The sequence below is a fragment of the Ceratotherium simum genome, chromosome 7 (assembly GCF_057802395.1).
Source record: "Ceratotherium simum simum isolate JZ-2026a chromosome 7, ASM5780239v1, whole genome shotgun sequence".
In the NCBI taxonomy this organism is placed as follows: Eukaryota; Metazoa; Chordata; class Mammalia; order Perissodactyla; family Rhinocerotidae; genus Ceratotherium; species Ceratotherium simum.
In genome coordinates, this window is record NC_141906.1 from 31,036,133 (window position 1) to 31,054,393 (window position 18,261).

Here is an 18,261-nt window from a genome sequence, read left to right on the forward strand (position 1 = left end):
TACATTGTTTGTTTTACTTATTTTTATAAAAATATTTTAATAATCTATGTTATCTTATAAAAATATTTTAATAATCTATGTTATCTTCTGGGATTTTCTATGATACTAAAATTTTGTTGTCACTTTATTTTCATTCCTGATTAATATTCCATTGTGAGAACATAAGAAAATTTAAGTTGTTTTCAGTTTTTGCAGTTGTGAGCAAAGATCTTGCTTCTAACCATTAAGCTATAATTTAATAAAAATAATAATACTTTGTTTTAACAGTGATAAAAATGTTATAATCTAGTAATAAAAATAATATTGTGATTGCCCATCATAAACTGCTACATGGATCTGAGCTGCTTTATGATGGCCCTAGCCTTGTATTTAGCTTCATAAATTAAAAAGGTCAATGGAAAACCAGATAAGATCTAAATATTCTGCCCATTCATGGTGATATTTATGTTTTATAATAAACCTCTCTCCAATATACTCTTCCAAGGTCAACTCTATATGGTATTTGTTGAGAGTAAGGAATTATTTGTATGTTTATATAGTTGGTCCAAGAAGTGAGCCACTGTCCCAAATAAGGCCAGAATCCTTTCACTGGTGTTGACTTTCGGATGATGTGAAAAAGAAATGCTTCATTCTGCAGAGGCTGTTAACCGTAGTGTACCGGATGTCTCCCATATGCTCCTCTAGATCTACCCTCCATCCTTCTACAGCCCACTCTGCCTCAGCAGGTTGCCCTGTATGGAGTACATCCACAGGCTTCCTTCTCTTCTGCTTCCAGTCTGGTTGGCCAGTGGGAAGCACCAGCAGGTAACTGGAGGAAGGAGGAGATTAATGTTGATATGCAATTTGATTTATCCCTGGACACAACTCAAGTCAGGGCACCCTCTCCACATAGCCCTTTTGGTCTCTGATTCCAGTAACTGCTACCTCCCCCCATCCCTTCAGGTTTCAAAGAGGTTAACATCTCCCGGCAAGGCTGTTTCTAGCCCTGGGGCACTACATTATCCTTTGTGGTATTTCTACCCATATCTTTGTACATAATCGCTTTATTAAACTCTCCTCAGATTACTCAATCTGAAAAGCCTCTATTTTCTGTCAGCACTCTCTCTGATACACTGAGGTAGCAGGTAATCATTTACTTGCCACCTAGTGGAAAAGGCATGTCTGCAGGAGAAGAGAAGGAGAGTGCAAGATGAAGAGGGTAAGCCCTGGTGCCTTGGAGATCTGAATTCCAATCCCTGAAGCCCTTGTTTCTGCAGTGCTTCCTTCCATTCCCTCAGGTAACTGAGAATACTCCATGGCAAACAGGCAAGGAACAGGAGCCCTTCAGTGTCTAGACCAATTTGAGTTGAGTTTTCTGTTATTTGCCAAGAAGTATACTAAGGTAGCGCATGGCTCATGAAACTACAAAGTTCAGAGATAGTTGTGCTTCCGAATTAGTTGATCTAGTAGTTCAACAATTTTATCAAACACCCTGTTTGCCATCCACAGTGTCAGCTTCATTCTAAGGCTGGTTTTCTACATAGTTGTAAAAAGGCCGTTGTATCCATTCTCCTCACATCTGGTGGAGACAGTTGTTTCCAGATGGTTTCTCAGGAAATTCTTTCCCCAAAACTCTCAGCAAACCTCTCCTTGCTTCTCATTGGTCCATATAGTGTCACATGCCCATCCTTGAACCAATAACTGTGGCCAGGAGGTGGGATTATGCTGATTAGTGGAAACCTGAGGGTAAGCCCTTCTTGAATCAGGGGTGGGTCAGTTCCCCCAAGAGCACATGAGCTCCACACTAGGGATAGATGGGGAGAGTCGGTAATGAACAACAATTAGGGGAGATACCAAGAGAAAAGGAAACATATTGGGGAGATAACCACAATATCTTCTATACCTGCTTCCCAGCTATCTAAGCGAAAAATTTATTTCCTGCTTAAACTATTTTAAGTTTCTTTCTTGTTTCGAAAAAGCCCTGATAAATACAACTAGGACTATCTTTGTACTAGTTCCCTCTGCCGTGTCCTAGCTGTGTGACTTTGGGCATGTCACATAAGCCATCTAAACCTTAACTTCTGCTTCTGTAAAATTAAGATGAATAACATCTGCCTGACAAGGTTGCTGGGAGCTCAAATGAGATGAGAGATATGAAAGCACTTTGTACCCTATAAAGGCTAAACAAATGTGAGGGTGCTTTATTAGCAGAAGCTTTGTTCTTGCCATACCCTGGAGATCATGTTGCTCTCTCTCTCTTTTTTTTTTTTTTCCTGTGAGGAGGACTAACCCTAAGCTAACATCCGAAGCCAATCCTCCTCTGTTTTGCTGAGGAAGATTGGCCGTGGGCTAACATCTGTGCCCATCTTCCTCTACTTTATAATGGGATACCGCTACAGCATGGCTTAACAAGCGGTGCATCAGTATGCGCCTGGGATCCGAACCTGTGAACCCTGGGCAGCCGAAGTGGAGCGCGCGCACTTAACCTCTGTGCCACCGGGCCGGCCCCACATGTTGTTCTCTTTAGTGAGCAAATTAAATGCTCTCACCTGACTCAGCAATGCTAAATTGCTAACAACCTCCCTAAGGTTTTATCCTCTTCCCTTTTCACAAGAGACTTCTCTCTGAGCTACTGAGAGCCATAGGTTGGATTAAGTTAGAGGGTTTTCCCCACTGCCCTGAAAAAGAACGAAGATGTACAGGTCATTCTAGTCAATTCAAAAGCACTTATTAAGCACCTTCTGCTGTCTCCTACTATGCTAGATGTAAATATAACCATAACAAACTGTTAGTGTGAATTATCAGAGAGAGCAGCCCTGTGTGCAACTGGAGATTAGTCAAGCAGCAAACATATGTTGTGCTATCTTCCAGACTTTGTGCGAACTCTTACCAGTGTAAGGCCTTTTATAAGTAGACTGTGATAGGGAGGAAAGCATTGAAGGAAATGATTATATTGTTAGGAATTTCACAAGGTGGGTTTTGTAAGTAGACTGTAGAGAGCTTAGGACACCTATGAATCTCTGTGTTTCCCTCTCCAGCCCCTGGAGATGAGAACTCTACTTTGAGAAAACAGTAACTGGGTTCAATTTAATAAGAATAGCTCTCAGTAATCAGAATAATCATGGAAATATTGTGAAAGGTGCTTTCTCCCTGCAACTACACAAAGCTGTTAGAGGTAACTACACTGAATAATCTCAGAGTCTAACACTGTATTTCTCACCAGGAGAACATTTCCCAAATACATCTCTTTTTCTCTTGCCCTCCCATCCTAGGGTACATCAATGAGTATGAGAAGGGAAGGATCAGGCCTGCGTATTTTGGTAAAAAGTGACACCCCCACCATTGAGACCCACTGGCCTAAGAAAATGAGTTTTGAGTACCCAAGGGCCCCCATTCTCTTCATCCAATGTTTTCTCCCATTGTATCAGAGAAGCTCAAGGGATAAGTAACTTCTTGGTCCAGAATCCCAGAGCCAGCATATTAGCTTGGAGCCTGTGCTTCTAAATCCAGTTTTCTTTCCCACTGTTCCAAGCTGCTTCATGCTCATTGTTGATATAAACCGCAACAGGGAGTGTTTGGGAAATATTGTATTGCCTTTCTATTATGTTTAGTGCACTATGATATAAGTACAAGATAAATTAAATATATGCGCATATATTTATACATATATGTATATATATAGCAATGTCCTTGGTTTTATTAGTATTTTTAATCTAGTTGGAAAGACAGGCATATCCTAAAAATGATTTAAAAATAAAAGAGCGTGTGCTTAGTGCCAAATGAGGAATTTAGATCAGTGAAGCATCGCAAGTAATTTGTTCCTAATAATGAAGCAAATTTTACAAGTGATTTACCTATATAAAATAAATTAAAGCAGATTATAAGGTAATAAAGTCAATCTTACTCACATCCCAGTATGCTTTCTTAAATTGGGGAGAAAGGGGTAGAATTACATCCAACCAGCCAGAAATTACAAATTGTGCATAACAATGAATCATTTAACATGTAACTTTACTAAGCTATTCTGTGGGGATAGGGAAAAGCCTGAGAATAGTTAATTTAGACACAGAACTTTGGAATTTCCTAATATAGACAATTATTGAAGGCTAGTGATTTTGGAAATTTTTGTAAAGATGAGAGTAGAAGTGCATTTTGATTGAAGTACAGGATTTAGGCAGACTGTAGAGAGATTATGGGGAGGGGAAGGAAGAATTTACTCTAGGCTCTAGGCATGTCAAGTAACTGTAATGACTTAGAGCAAGGGAAACTACGTTGGATAAACAGTTGTTAGCATGGCAAGGAGTTCTAGCGATTCATTCAGTAAATATTTGTGCAGCATTTGCCATGTGCTGGGCTCTTTGCTGGGTCCTGGGGGAAATAATGGTCCAGGGAAGCAGGAATACTCTCTGTTCTCGTAGAAGTTACAGTAGAGTGGAGAGTAGAGACAAAGTAAGCAGGCAGTTATTGTCCAGGGTGATAGACCTTTTGTTGGGGGAAGTGTGGGGTACTAGAGGTTCTTATTCCTGACCTGTACTGGGGAAACAGACCAAATAAAAAAATATATTTCACTTCCTGAAATAAAGTGGTCTAAATGGATATCTGAGAGACAGGTGGGAGTTAGCCAAGATGATACCTGAAATTTTGCCACGCATCAAGACTAGCCTGCTTTAAATGGTGGGTTCAGATTGAGGAGTAGGAAGAGAATACTGCATAATTAGGGGGGATCTCTGGTATCAGAATTTCATTTCTGACAGCTGAGGATAAGACAACAGCTAGTTGACTGGGGCCCAGGGGTCACTAAACAGTAATGTGGGAAAACTGACCTAGAGAAGGCATGCTAGTCAGTGACCCAGAGAGACAAAAGAAGGGAAAGGAGGTGAGATGAAGGGATAGCTCATCTTTCAGGTCTTTTTTTGTGTGTGTGAGGAAGATCAGCCCTGAGCTAACATCCACGCCAAGCCTTCTCTTTTTTGCTGAGGAAGACTGGCCCTGGGCTAACATCTGTGCCCATCTTCCTCCACTTTATATGGGACGCCGCCACAGCGTGGCCTGACAAGCGGTGCGTCAGTGCGCGCCCAGGATCTGAACCTGGGCTGCCAGCAGCGGAGAGCGCACACTTAACCACTATGCCATGGGGCTGGCCCCCATCTTTCAGGTCTTAATGTGCAGAAAAACAAAGGGTAGTACAATGGGAAAAACGAGTGTCAGATGACATAGAGTCTGATCTTGATTTGGCCATAAACTCCCTTCTAGTATGTGATGTTGGCTAAGAAATATTCCCTCTCTGAGACTGGTTTCTCCATCTGTAAGTAGCGTGGGTCAGACTACTTGAAAGGAGACAAGAAAGGAATGCCACAGAACAGAAAGTGAAAGTGGTGAGACTAGCTGGATAGTATTCCATTTCAGTAACATTGTCACTTGAGCCACGACCTGGCCAAAGCACAGAGGATTTTAGGATCTGATGTTGAGCAGGCGAAGTCACTAGCTACCAGTTCTAGAAAGGGAACTAACCTTTCCAGATTTGTGGCTTGCTTCTCTGCTTATTTATTGAAGGTTTGCAGAGGAAAGTGGACTGTGATTTCTACTTAGCTGCCTGTCCCTCTCCCTACTTTTGTCACCCTTCTGCTCTCCTCCTTCTGTTATAAGGAACTCAGAGAAGGATATGAAAAAATGAGCCTAGAGGAGCAGAACCCAAACCAAAGCTAAGTGATTGCAAATGGCGGCACTTCAGTTCTCAGTGTGGGAATGATCTTCAGAAAACTGTGGTGGACCTCTATTGTTTTGTCTGCCTGGCACCCATTCTTTCTTCTGATTCCCCCACTCTAATCCTGTGGTTCCAGTAGGGGCTAGAAATCCTAGTATCCCTCACCCTTGGCACAGAGGTGGATATGTCACTCAAGCCAGGGCAAAGGGAGATTTTGCAAATTGGAATTAAGAGAAGGGGCTCAGTCCCTCTCAGATGGCAAAATTGTGAGATGGAGTCAGAAGCTATTGGTAGCCATGTCCCTTGCTGTGTGGAGGAAGCCAGTCTGTAGTCTGCAGACTGGCAAGAGAGGAAGGCTTGGGCGTGGGAGTGGTGAGAAGGCTGAGGAGAATAAGAATGCAGTGTACTTTGTAGCACTATTATGCCTATTTCCAGTTGTCCTGGAGGCCCAGCTGCAACTTCCACCTTGTTATGTGAAGCAATAAATTTGCCTTTTGACATTTTTGGGTTTCTGTCCCTAGTAACCAAAAAAGTGTTGCCTGACCTAGAAATCCTTAGTTTTCTATTGGATGGGACTTTGTACTATGTTCAGATATAAGGCTACTCCAGGTCCTGGGCCCCTGGAACATTCCTTTACTTCTCATGTGTTTAGTATTTTTACAGTTTACCAAGTGGTAGTTTTAAATTGCTCCTCACAATGACCCTTTGTGGTAGACAGGGCAGGGTTATCCCTATTTTGCCCAAAGTCACCTAGTCTGTGAGAGGTAGAGCAAGGTCTTGAACCCAGGATGTGGCTAGTACTCTTTCCAGTATGCCAGTCTCTCTGTCCACTTGGGCAAGAGCATTGGACTGGCTCAGAATATGTTGCTCATTCATTCAACAAATACTGTTGAGCCTGTGCTAGGGCCAAGCATCGTTCTCTTTCCCAGTGTACAGTGTTGAATGAGACACAGTCTCTGCCCTAACAAAACTGATAATCCAGTGTGAATATAGACCAGTAAACAGGCAATTAGAATAAAGGGTGGTAAATGTGATGGTAGGGGGAGTACAGGGTCCTCCTGAAGCGGAGCAGAGGGGCACTAAACCCGACGAGAGTTAGGAAAGGCTTCTCAACAGGGTCACTGCCAGCCCATGTGGCGCCGTTTTGTGAATCAGAAAAAAAGGTGCCCTTTCCTCAAAAGACTTAACTGCCAACTGCAGGAAAGTTGTCATAAAAGTGTATAAATCTGTAATATCTATGCTGCAATTGGCACACCCTCGGTATGTGCAGTGTGCACCCTGCACAACTATGTGCGGCATCCTGCTTCCCAGAGGAAATCACATTTAGGCTGAGATCTAAAGGGCGAAAGTGAGTTAGCAGACACGCAACCGGTAGGCCTGGCATGTCCAAGAACTGGATCTGCTGTCAAACATGTCATTATTTATTTAGGCAGCACAGCCCTCCTGTGGCTGCTCTTGTGTCCTCATGGACACCACACCCTTTTCCCTTCGCAGTAACCTGGTCTCCCAGGAAGCCCAGAGCCTTTTCTCCCTGCAGGTCATGTAATCTCCCTAGTCCTGTTTGTCTACCAGAGACTAGGTTCAGAGTTTGTTTCTGGACCATAGCCCTCAGTGGTGCTTAATTCAAACACGAAGGAACCCCAAGAGAAAACCTGATCCTCTCTGGGAGGGGCTAGCCTGGAAGATACCGTATCTGAAGGCCAGAACTGTGGAGCCTTCTCCTGATTGGCTGCTAATTATGCCGTTCCCTTGACTGCGGGTTTTTTTTCGTTGTTTTTTAACTGGTGTTTTCTTAGCTCAATAGGAGAAATAAATGAGAGGGGAGCATGGAACCCTGTTGTTCTTAGAATCCTAAAATATTAGGTCTGGGAGAAATCCCACAGTGTGCTGTCCCCTCCCGGCATTCTTATCTAGGTGAAAATAAACAGCAAACGCAAACTTAAAAGAGAGTAGAAATGCTTTGTTTTTACAAGAGAAAACTGGAAGAGGGTGTGGTGAAGGACGGGGACAGCTCGGTCCTCTTGGCTTTGGTAACATTGGGGGTTCCTGTGTTGACAGAATGTATATGAATCTCAGATCTTTTAGAACCAGCTGACAGGTGGAACTATTTTCCTTCCCGGATCATCTGCACCCTATATAAGATAGAACAGAGTCACATTTCGATGCCCTGGGTGTCTTGATCATGAAATTAGCTCAACTTAGAGATGTTACCAGTCCCCATTACTATATTCTCTTGCCTATCATTAATGCTTATGATGTTATGTTATGTTACATTGTGTTGTGTTATGTTACATTGTGTTGTGTTATGTTATATTACATTATACTATATTATTCCTGGGTTCACTGGAAATGCTTTTCATCCTACGCCTCCTCTCTTTCATGCCTCTTGGCAGGCTCTTCCAGGATTATTTTAGGGAAGCTGCTAGAATCTTATACTGTTCAAATGGAAGAACTTTAGAATGTCTGGCCTAGCTCTGCAGATTACAGCCAAGGAGCACAGGCCCAGAGGGCATTGAGTGACAAAGGTCAGCTAGGGAGTTAGAGACAGAGCTTAGGTGTCATATCAAAGCGTTTTTGCCACGGCTGACACGCTCTCTTTTGCCGGGTGATTAGGTTGGAATGAATTTTGGCATGGTTTTAAAAAGCCTGCTGTCTTATCTCTCTAGTGACAAATCCCTCTTTCCCAGTTCCTTCGACTTCCCTCCTTTTTCCCTCTCAAATTTTGACTCTGATCCAGGAGCCACAACAGGTGTCGGGCCTGCCTCTCAGCAAATCCTGAATCTTGGCTGGCAGGGTACTGGGGGTGGAGTGTGAGCTTGTGCCACCCTGTTGGCTGCCAGATCAGTTTCAAGGTCTCTCTGGTAACCTCCAAGGCCAATTCTACTAAAAGACTCCTTCCTCCTTGAAGCATCCAGTGATTGGCATGAGGAAAGTCTTCAGAAGTCTCCTCTGAGCTTCTGAAGGGTGAGGGATATTTTATTGCAAACTACCTTGAACTCCCTAAAGATTGTTCTCTTTTGTACTTACTAAGCTTGACACAATATTAATATACAATAGAGGCTATGAAAACATGCCTATTGTTGATGATAATGGTAATAAAAACTCTCCCGACTATCTGAAACCTTCCCAGACTCAGTCATTCCCTGGGAGAGGGCGGGGTTGCTGTAGTGCTGAGTGCAATACCTTTTACAGGCTCAACAAATATTTGTAATAAATATGCAAAATAGGCCTCAGTTTAAGCTTGAATTATGTTCACTTTTTGAATTCACACGGTGTGGGCATGTCCAGTGTGGCAGGCACGGGGAGTACACTGCTCAGATCTCCCACACGGAGAGCCTACTGGGAGGAGTGTAGTTAGCTGACAGCCTCTGGCTGCAGCATTCTTCAGAATCAGTGTTTATACCATGATCATGCTCTCCCTGTCCTTCTCCCTGTCAATGACTGAACACTGCACACAAGCCACAGCCAGGCCATTCCTGCCCAACATGAGGCTCCTCTAATGGGCAGTCTGTGCTCTGCTGCTCCCCATTAGCCCGGCTGAGACTTGCTCAGAGCTGCATTGAAGTCTGAGCCGTCTCCTGCCCGCTCCTCCTTCCTTCCTCCTCTCACAGGTGTCAGAACTGCATCACAGTCTGAGGCTCTCCCACCTACTCCTGTTCCCTCACCTCTTTGTCCTTCACAGGTGTTTCCCTCAATAAATCTCTTGCACTTCTTACTCCATCTTGGCATCCACTGCCTGGAGGACCCAACAGGCACTTCCAACCTAGACGGCCCAACTCACCAAAAGTCTATTTTTCATGAGGGCTTTAGGTCTCTCCTGGGAGGGAGTTTGTCCTAAGGAAATTGAGGAGACAAGCAATGTGGGTCCAGTAACAGAATCTTCAAAATCAAAGAAGAATGATTCTAAGTTCAACATTAGGTTTATCATGCAGATTTGTTCCCTGGCCTTGCTGCAGACCTACCTCTACCCTCACCATTGGCTCATGCTTAGTAATTTGTGGAGAGGAATGGGGGTGAGGAGGAATCAGCAAACTGGAGAAGAGCTGCCTTACTAAAAACTGAGTCAAAGGGCATAAATAATACCTATTGGAAGCCCATGTGACAAAGTATAACATGATGTGGGGAGAAAGGTATTCTCCCCTCTGCACAATCCATGTACCGGGTCCTGTGTACTGGGGACCACGGAAGGGTCAGTGTCACCTGGCATCTCAACCACATAGCATGTGAGAATCACTCTCTGGGTCTCCCAAAAATTAAGAGGAGCATTTCTCAAGGAGCTAGGGTCCTTTATTAAGAGGCAGAGACAAGAGCTTGCAAGGCTATATACAAATTTGAATAACAGACTATCAGAACTAAAAGGACCTATAAAGATCATCTAGTCTGCTGGTTCTCAAACTATGTTCCACAGAGATTCTCAAGGGCCTGGGAGGAGGAGTGCTACAGATGAAATGTAAATGTATGGTAGTTCAAATAAGCGAGAGGTTAATTTGATGCAAAAAGGTTTTCAATAAAAGTTAGAGGATGAGTAAATGAATTAACCAGTCTAGGTCAAATGGCTAATAATTGGAGGAGCTAAGATAAGAATCATGATTTCCTGGCTTCTTGTGTGCCTTTATATGGGACTTTTGCTGTTACTTTTGTAATGTGATGGCTGTGAGCAAATTACTCAGAATGGAAAGAATTTGGGGGTCATAGTGTATGTTTTGTCTCTATATTCCTACTCCTGGGAGGGGGACAGATTGCATCTGCCTTTTGGATGCAACTGGGTGACTCTAAACAAGTATGCTCTTCCTGGAGTCTGGTTTTCATTATTTTTATATCCTTAGGCTCACACGTCAGCCGGGGCAAAGATGCTGACAGAAAGGCCTAATGGAAGGAAGATGTTTGCTTCTAATTTAGAATGAGAACCACCACACCCCACAGATCAAAACCCATGGAAACTTCCAGTGCCCTGCAGCAACGTATACAGCAGAATTTCTGAGTGAGTTCTAAGAGATACTTTATATGCTCTTGGAAAAGGATTCCATATCAATACTTTGGGGAATGTTCCATATTATATCCTTGTCTTGGAGATTCATGTTGCACATAGAAAAGTCTCTGAGGAGCTCTGCAAAAGATGTCTATTTAACGTTAATCCAATGTTTTGTAAACTTGCTTGTTGGTGGAAACTTTTTGTTCATGGAATATCAGTTATCATCATCCAGAACACACTTGGGAAATGATGAGGTAAAGACTATTGACTGGGAACAGAAGAATCTGGGTTGTGATCCTGGCTTTGCCACTAACTTGCATTTTTCACTCTTCTTTGGACTTCATTTTCCTCATCTGCAAAAGGAGAGGGTTAGAATCAAAGATCTAGAGAGAAAAAAAGGACTATTATTTATTGCATACTTACTCTATGACAGGCACTAGTGTGCCATCTGGGATTCAGGTTTAAAAGGGCCCCATGCTTGGTTTAATCCTCTGCTGTCACCATCTTGCAATTCTTAATTTTTAAACAAGGAGCCCTGCATTTTCATTTTGCACCGGGCCCTGCAAGTTATCTAGCTGGTCTGTGTAGGTAGACAGATAGGTAGGTAGATAGATAGATAGATAGGTAGTTTTTATCTCTAATCTTTTTTTTTTTTTACTATCTGACCCTTTATTTATTTATTTATTTTTAACAATTTATGTTTTATTTTATTTATTTCTTTTTTATCTTTCATAATGCTTCTTTTTTTTTAAATTTTTTGTTTATTGCAGTAACATTGGTTTATAACATTGTATAAATTTCAGGTGTACATCATTATACTTCTATTTCTGCATAGATTATATCATGTTCACCACCCAAATACTAATTACAACCCATCACCACACACATGTGCCAAATTATCCCTTTCACCCTCCTCCCTCCCCTCTTCCCCTCTAGTAACCCCCAATCCAATCTCTGTCTCTATGTGTTTGTTTATTGTTGTTATTATCTACTACTTAATGAAGGAAATCATACTTTATTTGACCTTCTCCCTCTGACTTATTTCACTTTGCATAATACCCTCAATGTCCATCCATGTTGTCACAAATGGCTGGATTTCATTGCTTCTTATGGCTGAGTAGTATTCCATTGTGTATATATACCACATCTTCTTTATCCATTCATCCCTTGATGGGCACTTAGGTTGCTTCCAAGTCTTGGCTATTGTGAATAACGCTGCAATGAACACAGGGGTGCATGTATCTTTACGCATTGGTGTTTTCAAGTTCTTTGGATAAATACCCAGCAGTGGGATAGCTGGATCATATGGTAGTTCTATCCTTGATTTTTTGAGGACTCTCCATACTGTTTTCCATAGTGGCTGCACCAGTTTGCACTCCCACCAACAGTGTATGTATCTCTAATCTTCACATCAGTCTATTGAGAATGTATGTGCACTATTATTTGTGATATACAGATATGGAAGCTGAGAATGAAAAAGGTTAAATAACTTGCTCAAGGGCACACAGAGAATGAATAGCAGAGCCAGGATTCCAATCTAATCCATTTGGCTCTAAAGCTTTTGTTCTTCTCCACTAGACCAGCTACCAGTGCAAACATTCTATGATATTAAGATTCTTTTGTTCTTCAAACTACTGCTAGATCTATCTCACCTTTCAAGTAGCAGAATAACTGTATTAATCCTATTTACCTTCTGAGTGGCTAAATGAATTAGTGATGGACTAGATGTCAGTGAATGAATGTCTAGATGACCGGTAATGAATGGCTATAGAAGCTAGACACAGAGTCCAACAAAACTGGTTCTGCCATTTACTAGTCATGTGACCTGGGACAGCCCACCTCACTTCTCTGTCTTGGTCTACCTCATAGGTGTGTTGTGAGGATTAAATGAAATAATTCGTTGCCTACCCTATGATAATCCCTCAAAAGATTATTACTATTCTTTCATTAACTGTCCAGGCTAGATCTGCTGTTGTGATATCAGAGCTTCAAGCATTGGAACCATTTGATCTGGCCAATAACAAGGGCAAGAACATTAGATTTCTTTACTATTTTTCTAAATCAAATCAAATTAAAATTTTATTTTTCTAATTCACATCAAATTAAATTTAGCTTCACCCCCACCTGCCAGGTTGGTGGGACATCCAATTTCAGAGCTTTTGTGGGGATGCAAAAACCCCAGGGCTTATCCAATCTAGAAAACCTGGGGAACTGTCCTCAGTCCATTGTAGTTGTGGCTCATTGTCCAAGCAGGTGTGTTCCAGTCAGACATATCTGGCCCAGTTGCTCAAGGCATCTACTCCTTCCATTCTAAATCTGGCCACCAAGAATTCCTGTAAGGTTCCCAAAGCCATGGCTTGTGTTCATTCCCCAGGTGTCCTTGTAGTCATCACTGCCAGAGACACGGGGAGAGTGCCAACTGCAGGCCCTACCCCCGCTCCATCCTCCTGCTTTGTAGAGCCCAACTCCGCTCCCTTTGATCTTCAGAGTGTCCCCCCTCCCAAACAATCCAGCTCTCCCCTTTCAAGAATGTGTATGTTGGAACCAGAGACCTCTAAATGTTTTCTCCCCCAGGTAAAGAAAGCCACCCAACGGGGCTGGCCTGGTGGTGCAAGCCGTTAAGTGGGTGCGCTCTGCTGTGGCGGCCCGGGGTTCGCCGGTTCGGATCCCGGGCGTGCACCAATGCACTGCTTGGCAAGCCATGCTGTGGCGGCGTCCCGTATAAAGTGGAGGAAGATGGGCACGGATGTTAGCCCAGGGCTGGTCTTCCTCAGCAAAAAAAGAGGAGGATTGGCAGATGTTAGCACAGGGCTGATCTCCTCACAAAAAAAAAGAAAAAAAAAGAAAGCCACCCAACCTACAAAGGAGTAACTGCCCATCCAAAAAGGGTACAGAGGGAAATTTTCTTTAAGTCTTTTTACTAAGTCCCCAGCAGAAAAATTGTTGATTTAATTCATTCAATTTATACAATGTTCTCAAACATTTTCATCTTCTGTGAAGACTCATATGACCCTTTCTCCCTTGGCCACTATATTTCACGTCTAAGCCTGTATGTCTTATCTTTACTGCAAACTGAGGAAGCGGAGAGGGTGGGAAAGTGACAGGACTAGACAGATTATGTTGCTGATTCTCTCCATTTTTGGGTGAGCATTGTCGCAACCAACTGTTTGGAATTCCACATTTCTGATCTTCTGAACATCTTGGGAACAATGAGAGCAGTGGGTGTCAAAAACACAGGCTTTGGAAGCCTTGATTTATGGGATAAATATTTATTTACGTTTATATGTAATGGCACAGAGGGCTTGGTGACAGGTATTGGAACAGGCTCAGACACTGATGTCCATGGAATAGGTAGAGGAAGAAAGTGTTGGGCCAATAATTTTTTCCACTAGTGCAGACAATTATCCCGGGTGTCTACCAGATCAAGGGCACAATTAGAATCTTGCTCTAAAGTAGCAGCAGAGCTATAGACCTGGAGTGCTGGGCCCTCTAGTGGCTGGTTCTTATTCAGTGAATGTAACTGGCTGTTTTCTACCCTGCCAGTCTCTATCACTGCCTTGTTTTCTTTTTGGTTTTGCTAGAACCACACTAACTGCCTCCACCTATATTCTATCATCCCATCCCTCTATCATTGCTGACAACTACTTTGGCACAGGCTCAGTGCTAGGGCACTGTTCTTGAGGGACAGATTGGTTCCCTTGGAAACAGACGGAGATGGAGAGCATCATGCAGGTTTTTTGGGGGAGTGCTCATGGGAGATACAACAGTAAGGAAGTGAGGAAGTGGGAGTGGGCAGAGCGAGAAGCTAACTAGCCTTGTGGTTGCAGCTGAAGCCTCAGCTGATCTTACACCGAGTTCTGGAGCTGAGATGGCCCCTCAGAGTTATCCCAAATTGATGCGATGGAACCAGACCTTTGTTATCTCTGCATCAGTCTGTCCCTGGTGAGCCACCCCCGGGAGGGGGTATAGCCTTGGGTGAAATAGTTCCCTGTGGCCCAGGCCAGCACACAGTGAAGGATGCAACTGTGAGCTGTCAGCAGCGCACGTTCCCAGCAGCTGGGTGATGAGTACATTGGCCCCAAAGATCTGGGCAAAGCCCCACTCTATCCATTCCTGGGAAGTTGCAATCACATTCATGGGCTTCCTGAGCACTTATTTTGTACCTCTCTTGTGTCAGTTTCCTCTTGATGAAGGAGGAAAAGTTCAGAAATGGAAGTCAGGAGACATAGACTCTACCACAGACTCCTGCTGCGTGACCTTAAGTATGTTGCCTAAATTATCTGGCCTCAGCGCTAGCAAGAGAGTTCAGTAACAATCCTTCACCATTTATATTTTACAAAGTGCTCTCACATTCACTTTTAATTGAATCCCCTGGACCAAAATCTCTAAACCAAATGAGATAAAGGAGACAGAAATATTTTGAAAGGTTGGAAGCACCATACACATGTGAGAGATTATTTAGCACAATACTCATAATAAATGTTGATTCATTCCACCAATATTTATTGAGCATCCCCTTTGTGCCAAGCCTTCTCCTAGTTGATGGGGGCATAGAGATGCATTAGACACGGTCCCTGCCTGCACGTTTTTGTTTTGTTTTGTTTTGCTTTTTTTGTGAGGAAGATCTGCCCTGAGCTAACATCCGTGCTAATCCTCCTCTTTTTGCTGAGGAAGACCGGCTCTGAGCTAACATCTATTGCCAATCCTCCTCCTTTGTTTTTTCCCCCAAAGCCCCAGCAGATGGTTGTATGTCATAGTTGCACATCCTTCTAGTTGCTGTATGTGGGACGCGGCCTCAGCATGGCCGGAGAAGCGGTGCGTTGGTGCGCGCCCGGGATCCGAACCTGGGCCTCCAGTAGCGGAGTGCGTGCACTTAACCGCTAAGCCAGGCAGGGGCGGGCCCCTGCCTGCACGTTTGCATTGTCTCTAGGAGGGGAAAAGACATGCCGAGAGAGTCCAATGTGATACAAATTATTATAGAATTATAAACAGGGCAGTAAGATGAGTGAAAGAAGCCTCAGCCTATGTAGAGGAGGGGCAGAGGGGGGTTATGAAGTAAAGCTTCATAGAAATGGAACATTTTTATTGGTAGATAAATGGAAGTGGGTGAGGTAATCCTTGCCCCATGAAGGCTGGGATTGTGCCTATCTTGTTTGTTGCTGTATTCTTAGTGCCATACACAACGCCTGACATCTAGGTACTTAATAAATATTTGTTGAATGAGTGAATAAATGATTAACCAAGAGCAGAGCTGTAAGCCTGTAGCTGTCCCACAGAGCTCTATTGAGATGTATTTAAATAATCTCATCCTCTCTCCAGTTGAGGGAGAGACACCAATGATTCACATTAGATTCTTTTTTAAGATTAAATCTTTCTAATCTCCCAGCAGATTCTGTGGCTGGCCTCTCTGTTCCCCTTGCCCCAGTGTTGAGATTCAGTGCTGTAGGGACTCAGGGACCCTCACCCAAGAGCTGTCCCGATTGGTTTATTATTCCCATAGGCATTGTGACAATGCCCTGTCTTCTCTTTGAGGCATCTTGGTTGGGGGTAGAGGAGCTGGGCAAGGATGAGATTGTGACTACTTCACCTGATCCCTGAAGGAGAACAGAGAGGCCAGTCTGTAGGCACTCTCAAAGGAACAGTGGGGAAAATAGGGGCTTTGAACATCAGGCAAGTCTTTGTTAAAATCTAGACAGCTCCATGTATTAAGTGAATGTTAACAAGCTATTTCACCTCTCAGCTTCTGTTTCCTCATCTATAAAATGATGATTAAAAAAATTATCTCAAGAGCTTCTGAAAGGGTGAAATAAGGTAACATGCAAATTCCCAGCACAGTGCCTGGCAGAGATTGGCTGCTCAACAAATATTAGTTTTTCTTCCCTTTTTGTTTCCTGTTCACTAATTTCTGACTCTCCTGCTCCAAGGAGCTCATTCTCTGTCACAGTTTAACCACTGCCACAGGTGGATTCTCTGATTTCATCAGGCAGATCATGTTCGTGGTTTCTTAGTGGCACTGAAAGAGGATTCTTTTTCCTGCACAAGGTTGGCTGAAAGCCTTGTTTTGTCTATTTCCCCTATGCCTCAACCGATATCTTGGATATTACCATTCCAATGAGAGAGACCAGACTCACCAGTGCTAGAAAATAAAATGAGCAAAAGTCACACTCCCAGGACAGGCTTAGTTATACCCACAAGTCTCCCTCCTCCAACCCCCCAAAAACATGATCTTATCAGAGTAACAGCACTTCTTCCTTCTTGGCAGAGCTGTACCTTTTTTTTTTTATCATGACCAGTCGTGGAGGAAAAGTGAGGAGGGTGGGCTGAAGACCACTAGCTGTCCACCAAAATCCATTCATTCCTTCCATAGTGATAGAGGTCTGGCTGGGACATGACTGCCCAGATAGGAGCCTCATTTGCCAGCTCCCCTTCCAGCTGATTGTGGCCATGTTACTAAGCCCTTGTCAATGGATGTGAGCAAAAGGAATGTATTCAGCTTTTGCCTTGCTTGCTTAAGAGTAAATCTCTAGCCCTGGACTTCTTTCTTTCTCCTCACTAACTAGAAATGCTTCAACCAGAGTGAACTTGGAAGCTACATGTTGAGGATGGCAGTCATTATCCTAGGTCCCTGAATGACTGAGGAGAGCAGGGCAATCCACCTACTTGGAATGCTGCCTTGGACCATACTACATTGGACCTCCTAATCAAATCCTACCAGTTCTTTATATCCTTTCTCAAATCTCCAGAAAATGTCCATGAATACTTCTCTCTCCTTTTCTTTTTTTCTTTTTGGTGAGGAACATTAGCCCTGAGCTAACATCCATTGCCAATCCTCCTCTTTTTGCTGAGGAAGATTGGCCCTGGGCTAACATCCATGCCAATCTTCCTCTACTTTATATGTGGGCCCCCTACCACAGCATGGCTTGAATCTGAACCTGTGAACCCCATGCCGCTGAAGCAGAGTGCACCAACTTAACCAATATGCCACCGGGCTGGCCCCTTCCCTCTCCTTTTCTTGACCATCACATTAGTATCTGTTTTCCACATTTTCTTGTACTTAACTATATTTTTTCCTGCTTGGTTCTACTTGGTGTTATCTTGTTTTGTTCTTTATTTGGTGTGTGCTTTTTGTCTCTTAAATTAGAAGGAGCTCCCCAGATGTGATGCTCTGCTTCTGCTCCTGTTTCCCCAACAGCACAGCTGTAGTGGATGCTGATAGATCCCCGCACAGGCCCCCTGCCCCAGCTGCTGTGAATGTTGCCTGCCATCAGCTCAGAGCGGCTTCCTTCTCCAGATTTGGCCTCAGCCAAATGGAGGCACCCCTGAGAGGTTAAATGCCCCTGTGGCAGCCAGCAGCCAATGATGACTGACATGGGGTAGAAAAGGATAGCCACAAAAGGTGGGGCCAATTTTGTGATGAAAATTGAGCTTCAGAACCTTCCTGAGGAACCAGACTCTTGGTGATCTCCAACCAAGGCAACTTCCTTCCTTAGCTTTCTTCCACTGCTGTAGCCTGTAATAGCTCAAAGGTGCCACCCTTCTCCAGAGAATTGACCTCAGCTGATGTGATCCTCCTTCCAACCCTTCTCTTGTCCCCCCTCTCCACCAG

At 43.6% G+C, this 18,261-nt stretch overlaps 1 long non-coding RNA gene across 1 annotated transcript in view; it reads left to right on the forward strand.

Moving 5' to 3' along the window:
• LOC147916630 (uncharacterized) overlaps positions 1-18,261 on the forward strand; it is a 48,973-nt gene that overhangs the window by 28,357 nt on the left and 2,355 nt on the right. Inside the window, exon 2 of the long non-coding RNA XR_015552692.1 lies at positions 10,510-10,664. This is a non-coding gene — a long non-coding RNA (uncharacterized LOC147916630). The remainder of the gene's footprint in view (positions 1-10,509; positions 10,665-18,261) is intronic.